Raw genomic sequence first — 8,884 nt, forward strand, 5'->3', positions numbered from 1 at the left:
GGCCCTGGCAGGTAGGATTAAGGAGAACCCTAAGGCGTTCTATAAATATGTGAAGAGTAAAAGGATGAGACGTGATGGAATAGGGCCTATTAAAGGTGAAGGCGGGAAAATCTGTACAGAACCAGTAGAAATGGCAGAGGTGCTCAATGAGTATTTTGCCTCGGTTTTCAGAGAAGGACCTGGGTGGATGTACTGCGGGCTTGTGGTGGACTGAAAAGATTGAGTATGTGGGCTTTAAGAAAGAGGTTGTGCTGGAATCTTTGAATGGCATCAAGACAGATAAGTCGCTGGGTCCGGATGGGATGTACCCCAGGTTCCTCGGCCTGGGGAGGTTTGTTGCTGGCTTTAAAAAGGGATTGCCTTGGAGGTTTCAGCCTCTGTTCCACAGAGAGAGCTGAGGGTAAGAGAGAGTGTTTTTTAGTGGAGATTTATTTATTTTTCAGTTAATTTTGTGCGTAAAATCTGAGGTTTTTTTTTTCAAAACCGGAAGTAGGCCTGGGGAGGTTTGTTGCTGGCTTTAAAAGGCAGGCAGCACTTACGAGCGGGCAGTGGAGCAAGTGAAGTAGAGTGGCAGCTGTCAGGGCTTTGGCTCACAGGGCTTGTGGGAAGCAGAGTGAGAGCTGTCAGGGCTTTGGCTCAGAGGGCTTAGGTGGTAAGGGTGAGGCAGGGCAAGTTATTTTTATCCAAACCTATATAGGAAAAGGGTAACTATGAATGATAGGCCAGTTCTGTGCTTCCAGTGTGGGATGTGGGAGTTCCTGGAAACACCTAGCCTCCCGGGAGGACCACATTTGCGCCAGGTGCGTGGAACTGCAGCTCCTGAGGGACCGTGTCACAGAACTGGAGCTGCAGATTGCTGACCTTGGTCAAGTCAGGGAGAATGAGAATAATTGACACGAGTTATAGGAAACTAGTTACACCGGGGCATCGGGAGGAAGACACGTGGGTCACAGTTAGGAGGAGTAAAGGTCAGAAGGGTAATGTATCAGAGAGTACTCCAGTGGCTGTCTCTCATAATAGGAAGGGCTCGGCGACAGGTGTGAGAGGGGAGGGGAGGGGAGTGAGCAATTAGTGGAGGGGTCACCTGTGGTTGTCCCACTCCAAAACAAGTATATTGTTTTGGATAGTGTGGAGGAGGATGACTCTCCAGGGGTAAGCCACAGTGACCAGGTCACTGGCACAGAGTCAGGCTCTGTGGCCCGGAAAGGAAAGAGAGGGGTTAGGAGACAAATAGTGGTGGGGGATGCGTCGGTTAGAGGCACGGACAGGCGATTCTGTGGGTGCAAACAGGACTCCAGGATGGTAGTCTGCCTACCTGGTGCTGGGGTACTGGATGTCTCCAAGCGGATAGGAGGCATCTTAAAAAGCGGAAGATAAAGAAACGGATGTCATTGTACACATTGGTGCAAATGACGTAGATAGGAAGAGCAGGGGGATCCTACGAGAGCAATTCAGGGAGTTGGGAAATAGACTAAAAAGTAGGGCCTCCAGGGTGGCCATCTCTGGGCTGCTCCCAATGCCTCGTGCCAGTGAGGCTAAGAATAGGGAGTTAGTACAATTGAATGCTTGGCTAAAGGACTGGTCCAGGAGGGAGGGCTTCATTTTCCTAGTTCAATGGGAAGTTTTCAGGAGAGGATGGCACCTGTACAAGGAGGACGGGTCACAACTAAGTTGGAAGGGCACGAATATCCTGGCTGGGAGTTTTGCTAGTGCAGTTCGGGGGGGTTTAAACTAGTATGGCAGGGGGGTGGGGATCAAAATATTAGGTCTACAAGTGTAGAGGCTGGAGACGAGATTGGGGCTGGGACAAGGCTGGCAAAGAAGAAGTGCACTCTGGGGGAGGATGACCTCACTGGGCCTGGAGGTCTGGAGTGCTTATACTTCAACGCAAGGAGCGTAGCAGGTAAGACAGACGAACTGAGGGCCTTAATGCTCACGAGGAATTTGGATGTGGTTGCAGTGACAGAGACTTGGTTGAAAGAGGGACAGGACTGGCAGCTGAACATTCCGGGGTACAAGTGTTTTAGGTGAGACAGAGGAGGGGCCAAAAGAGGTGGGGGAGTAGCAGTATTAGTTGGAGAGCATATTACAGCGGTGCAGAGGGAGGACAATTCAGAGGGGTTGTGTAACAAGTCACTCTGGGTGGAACTTAGAAACAGGAAGGGTGCAGTCACTGTGTTGGGAGTATACTACAGGCCCCCCAACAGCCCAAGGGAAGTGGAAGAACGGATATGTCAGGAGATACTGGATAGGTGCAGGAAAAATAGGGTGGTTGTAGTGGGAGACTTCAATTTCCCTGGTATAAACTGGAAATCGCTGAGAGCAGGGACTCTGAATGGGGAGGAATTTGTGAAATGCGTACAGGAGAGTTCTTTGGAACAATATGGCAGGGGGGTGGGGATCGACCTCTTTGTTTGACTGGGGGAGAGAGTCTTAGCAGGAGTGCTGAGAGTAAGCAAAGAAGTGATTTAATTATTCATTTATGGGTATTCCTAGTATATTTTGCGTGCTTTTTTCAGGGTTTTGAATTGAGGAAGTGAGGTCAGCTGAAGGGGATTCTGGGAGGTTGAGTCTTAGTATAAAAGGCAGTTACCTGGGGGGTTCGCCGGGAGCATAAAAAGCCGGCTGCACTATACAGCGGGCAGCGTCGGGAGCGGGCAGTGGAGTGAGTGGGTAGCAGAGTGTGAACTATAAGGGTTTTGGCTCACAGGGCTTAGGCTGAAAGGGCGAGGCAAGGCTAGTTATTTTTTACCCAACCCTATAAAGGATAAGGGCAGGTATGAGTGATTGGCCAGTTCAGTGCTTCCGATGTGGGATGTGGGAGTTCCTGCAAACACCTAGCTTCCCAGAGGTTCACATATGTGCCAGGTGCGTGGAACTGCAGCTCTTGAGGGACCGTGTCATGGAACTGGAGCTGCAGATCGCTGACCTTAGTCTAGTCAGGGAAAATGGGAGAAAAATTGACAGGAGTTATAGGCAACTAGTTACACCGGGGCATCAGGAGAATGACACGTGGGTCACAGTTAGGAGGAGTAAAGGGCAGAAGGGTAAAGTACAAGGGAGGACTCCAGTGGTGGTCTCTCAAAATAGGAAGGGCTTGGTGACAGGTGTGAGAGGGGAGGGGAGTGAACAGTTAGAGGAGGGGTCACCTGTGGTTGTCCCACTCCAAAACAGGTATATTGTTTTAGATAGTGTGGAGGAGTGTGCCTCTCCAGGGGTAAGCCACAGTGACCAGGTCACTGGCACACAGTCAGGCTCTGTGGCCCAGAAAGGGAAGAGAGGGGTTAGGAGAGCGATAGTGGTGGGGGATGCATCAGTTAGAGGCAGACAGGTGATTCTGTGGGGGCGAATGGGACTCCAGGATGGTAGTCTGCCTACCTGGTGCTGGGGTCACGGATGTCTCCGAGCGGATAGCAGGCATATTAAAAGGGGAAGATAAAGAAACGGATGTCATTATACACATTGGTGGAAATGACGTAGATAGGAAGAGTAGGGGGGTCCTAAGAGAGCAATTCAGGGAGTTGGGAAATAGGTTAAAAAGTAGGGTCACTAGGGTGGCAATCTCTGGGCTGCTCCCAATGCCTCGTGCCAGTGAGGCTAAGAATAGGGAGTTGGTACAAATGAATGCCTGGCTAAAGGACTGGTCCAGGAGGGAGGGCTTCATTTTCCTAGATCAATGGGAGGTTTTCAGGAGAGGATGGCACCTGTACAAGAGGGAGGGGTCACAACTAAGTTGGAAGGGCACAAATATCCTGGCTGGGAGCTTTGCTAGTGCAGTTCGGGGGGGTTTAAACTAGTATGGCAGGGGGGTGGGGATCAAACTATTAGGTCTATAAGTGTGGAGGCTGGGGACGAGCTTGGGGCTGGGACAAGGCTGGCAAAGAAGAAGAGCACTCTGGGGGAGGACGACCTCACTGAGCCTGGAGGTCTGGAGTGCTTATACTTCAATGCAAGGAGCGTAGCAGGTAAGACAGACGAACTTGGGGCCTTAATGCGCACGAGGAATTTGGATGTGGTTGCGGTGACAGAGACTTGGTTGAAAGAGGGACAGGACTGGCAGCTGAATATTCCAGGGTACAAGTGTTTTAGGTGAGACAGAGGAGGGGCCAAAAGAGGTGGGGGAGTAGCGGTATTAGTTGGAGAGCATATTACAGCGGTGCAGAGGGAGGACAATTCAGAGGGGTCGTGTAACGAGTCACTCTGGGTGGAGCTTAGAAACAGGAAAGGCGCAGTCACTATGTTGGGGGTGTACTACAGGCCCCCCAACAGCCCAAGGGAAGTGGAAGAATGGATATGTCAGGAGATACTGGATAGGTGCAGGAAAAATAGGGTTGTTGTAGTGGGAGACTTCAATTTCCCTGGTATGGACTGGAAATTGCTGAGGGCAGGTACTCTGGATGGGGAGGAATTTGTAAAATGTGTACTGGAGGGTTCGTTGGAACAATATGTAGACAGCCCGACGAGAGAGGGGGCTATACTGGACCTGGTACTGGGGAATGAGCCCGGTCAGGTCTTCAAAGTTTTGGTAGGGGAACATGTGGCAAATAGTGACCACAATTCTGTTAGCTTTAGGATAGTGATGGAAAAGGATGAGTGGTGTCCCAAGGGTAAGGTGTTGGATTGGGGGAAGGCTAACTTTAGTGGGATTATGCAGAAATTGGCAGCTGTTGATTGGGAGAGGCTGTTTGAGGATAAATCCACATCTGGCATGTGGGAGTCTTTTAAGGAACAGTTGTTAGGGCCACAGGACAGGCATGTGCCTGTAAAAAAGGATTGGATTCGAGAACTGTGGATAACCAGGGAAATTGAGGGACTGGTCAAAAAGAAAAGAGGCGCATGTTAGGTCCAGGCAGCTAAAAACGGAGGGAGCTCTGGAGGAGTACAAAGAAAGTAGGAAAGAACTCAAACAGGGAATTAGAAGGGCAAAAAGGGGTCACGAAATGTCCTTGGCAGACAGGATTAAGGAGAATCCAAAGGCATTTTATTCATACGTTAGGAACAAAAGGGTAGTCAGGGGAAAAAAAAAAATCAGACCTCAGGGACAAAAGTGGGGAATTATGCTTGGAGCCCAAAGTAGTAGGGGAGATCCTAAATGAATACTTTGCGTCGGTATTCACAATGGAGAGGGATGTGTTGACTGGGAGTGTCTCAGAGGGGAGTGTTGAACCGTTGGAGAAAATCTCCATTACAAGGGAGGAAGTGTTAGGTTTGTTAGAGAATATAAAGACTGACAAATCCCCAGGGCCTGATGGAATCTATCCAAGGCTGCTCAGGGAGACGAGAGATGAAATCGCTGGGCCTCTGACGCAAATCTTTGTCTCGTCACTGGGCACAGGCGAGGTCCCAGAGGATTGGAGGATAGCTAATGTGGTCCCGTTAGTTAACCCGGGTAATTATAGGCCGGTGAGCTTGACGTCCGTGGTGGGGAAGTTGTTGGAGAAGATTCTTAGAGATAGGATGTATGTGCATTTAGAAAGGAATAAACTCATTAACGATAGTCAGCATGGTTTTGAGAGGAGGTCATGCCTCACTAACCTGGTGGAGTTTTTTGAAGAAGTGACCAGAATGGTTGACGAGGGAAGGGCCGTGGATGCCATCTATATGGACTTTAATAAAGCATTTGACAAAGTCCCTCATGGTAGGTTGGTGAAAAAGGTTGGATCTCATGGGATAAAGGGGGAGGTGGCTAGATGGGTGGAGAACTGGCTTGGTCACAGAAGACAGAGGGTGGTAGTGGAAGGGTCTTTTTCCGGCTGGAGGCCTGTGACTAGTGGTGTTCCGCAGGGCTCTGTATTGGGACCTCTGCTGTTTGTGATTTATATAAACGATCTGGAAGAAGGTGTAACTAGGGTGATCAGTAAGTTTGTGGACGACACAAAATTGGCAGGACTTGCAGATAGTGAGGAGCATTGTCAGAGGCTACAGAAGGATATAGATAGGCTGGAAATTTGGGCAAAGAAATGGCAGATGGAGTTCAATCCTGATGAATGCGAAGTGATGCATTTTGGTAGAAATAATGTAAGGAGGAGCTATACGATAAATGGCAGAACCATAAAGGGTGTAGATATGCAGAGGGACCTGGGTGTGCAAGTCCACAGATCCTTGAAGGTGACGTCACTGGTGGAGAAGGTGGTGAAGGAGGCATATGGCAAGTTGGGGTCTGATGTTGCAGATGTATAGAACGTTGGTTCGGCTGCATTTGGAATAATGTGTCCAGTTCTGGTCGCCACACTACCAGAAGGACATGGAGGCTTTGGAGAGAGCACAGAGGAGGTTTACCAGGATGTTGCTTGGTATGGAGGGGCTTAGTTCTGAGGAGAGATTGGGTAAACTGGGGTTGTTCTCCCTGGAAAGATGGAGGATGAGGGGAGACTTAATAGAGGTGTATAACATTATGAAAAAGGCATAGATAGGGTAAACGCTGGGAAGCTTTTCCCCAGGTCGGTGGTGACGTTCACGAGGGGTCATAGGTTCAAGGTGAAGGGGGGGGGGGCGGTTTAACACAGATATCAGAAGGACATATTTTACAGAGGGTGGTGGGGGCCTGGAATGCACTGCTAGGCAAGGTGGTGGAGGCAGACACACTGGTAACGTTTAAGACTTATCTAGATAGCCACATGAACGGAGTGGGAATGGAGGGATACAAAAGAATGGTCTAGTTTGGACCAGGGAGCGGCACGGGCTTGGGGGGCCGAAGGGCCTGTTCTTGTGCTGTATTGTTCTTTGTTCTGTGGGAGACGAGGGAAGAGATTGCAGAGCCTCTGGCGATGATCTTTGCGTCGTCGATGGAGACGGGAGAGGTGCCGGAGGATTGCAGATGTGGTTCCTATTTTCAAGGGGAATAGGGATAGCCCAGCTAATTACCGACCGGTGAGTCTAACCTGGCTGTTCACTGGAAAACTCATTCGGTTGTGTGTGTGTCTGTGCTTTTCCGCGGGGCCGGCCATCCGGCGCGCGGCCAAAGCCGTCCCAGACCTTAGGACGGACGTGCTCGGCCCCGAAACTGCACGCAAACTCGAGGCGGCGCAGGCGTGCGGTGGGATCCCGCCCGAGCGTTGGCCGGCCTTGTTGCCGCCGGGTGGCGGAGGTCCCCGCTGGAGGTCCCTCTACGGAGGGATCTCCCCCAATTACGTCGGGGACCTGGGGTGGAGGGTGATGCATGCAGCAGTTCCGCACAACCGTAGGATTCACTGGTTCACAGGCTCCGAAGACTGCCCTTTCTGTGGCCTTGTGGAGTCCGTGGACCATGTCTATGTTGTGTGTCTTAGGCTGCACTCCCTTTATGTTTTCCTGAAGAACCTTTTATTGATGTTCTGTTTGCACTTCAGTCCCACGCTCCTGATCTACGGACACCCGGTGCGGAGAGGGGAGGGTCAGGATGGCGACCTCCTCGTGAACCTGCTCCTGGGCCTGGCGAAACGCGCCATTTACCGGTCCAGGCAGCGGGCGATCGAGGGGGCCGTCCATCCTGACTGTCTGCCCCTCTACCGCGGCTACGTTCGCGGCCAGGTGTCCCTGGAGAGGAAGCATGCGGTGTCCACGGGCAAGGTTGACACCTTCCACGTCCATTGGGCACCGCAGGGGTTGGGGTGCGTTATTGACCCTAATAATCACATTTTAATTTGATGTTTAAGTTTCCTTTGTACTTTGATTTCTGTTCGGGCTGTTCCCCTTCCTTCTGGGGAGCTGCCCCTTTTACTTTGTCCTGATTTAACCCGAGTTTGTTTATTTGGTTTGACCTAAAAAGAGGCCAACATCTGTGAGTAACACACTTTAGAGCTTGCTTGCTGGAGACGCCCGTTTTCTATCGTTTCTGCCAATTTGTTGGCTTCCTGCAAGAAGGAGGGAGGAAGGTGAGCTATCGCCTGCCTGCCGTCTGCTGGAGGGTGCTCTCTCCCTGGAGGGAGAGAGGGAAAGAGGACACGAAGACACTTTCTTTGTTTACTTTTTTCCACCTACGGGAGGGAAGAGTGCACAGCCTACTCATAAACATCAGGGGACTGAGTGGGGCTGATGCCCTCATCAGAAGGTCGGTGCCTGAAAGGGAGGTTTGCGGGGGGGAGAAAATTTAGACTGTTTTCCATCTGCAGTGGGTGGGTGGGGGGGGGTGAAGACACCCTGGACTTAGTTTGCGCCCAAGAGAGCTGGAAGAGTAAAGTCCCCCCACCCACTGCTGCTGCCCCCAACACCGACACCCACCCCCCCCTCCCCCCTCCTTCCTCCTGACTGGGGCACCGGCCCTCCTCAGTGCCCTGTCCCTCCTCAGTGCCCTGTCCCTTGGGTGCGATCTACACCTGCGTCCTTGCAGATTGCCACTTTACTGAAACCCGGGAATGGCGGTGATCCGCTTTGCTCCCAAAACAGGTGCAATGGCGATTTAAATTGAATTAATGAACTGCCCGCCCAACTTTCAGCATTTCCCCCTTTACCACCGCGTTTGCCAATCCGGAACCGCGCCGTAATGGACCTGCTCAATAAAAGTCTGAATCGGGGCTCCAGCTTCTGAAGAGTGCGTTCAGTGTTTCCAACGGCTCTCTGACTCAGATCAGTGGTGTGGGGGGGGGGGGGGGGGAGGAGGGTCAGATCATTCTCTGGTTGGGGGGGGGGGGGTGGTGGAGGGTCAGATCATTCTCTGGTTGGGGGGGGGGGGGTGGAGGAGGAGGACGATCGGTCTGGGTAACGGGGTGGTGGGGGGGGGGGAGGGTGTTTGATTCTTTACTCAGGAGAGTGGTTGGGGTGTGGAATGGACTACCTGCTGTGCTAGTGGAGTTGGACACTTTAGGAACTTTCAAGCGGTTATTGGATAGGCTCATGGAGCACACCAGGATGACAGAGAGTGAGATAGCTTGATTTTGGTTTTGGACAAAGCTCAGCACAACATCGA

At 51.5% G+C, this 8,884-nt stretch overlaps 1 protein-coding gene across 1 annotated transcript in view; it reads right to left on the minus strand.

Moving 5' to 3' along the window:
- Nucleotides 1–8,884, minus strand: part of LOC144482913 (uncharacterized) — a 120,911-nt gene that overhangs the window by 87,604 nt on the left and 24,423 nt on the right. The gene's annotated exons all lie outside the window — the stretch shown is intronic.

Source organism: Mustelus asterias, unplaced genomic scaffold (assembly GCF_964213995.1).
Source record: "Mustelus asterias unplaced genomic scaffold, sMusAst1.hap1.1 HAP1_SCAFFOLD_43, whole genome shotgun sequence".
NCBI classification, from domain to species: domain Eukaryota; kingdom Metazoa; phylum Chordata; class Chondrichthyes; order Carcharhiniformes; family Triakidae; genus Mustelus; species Mustelus asterias.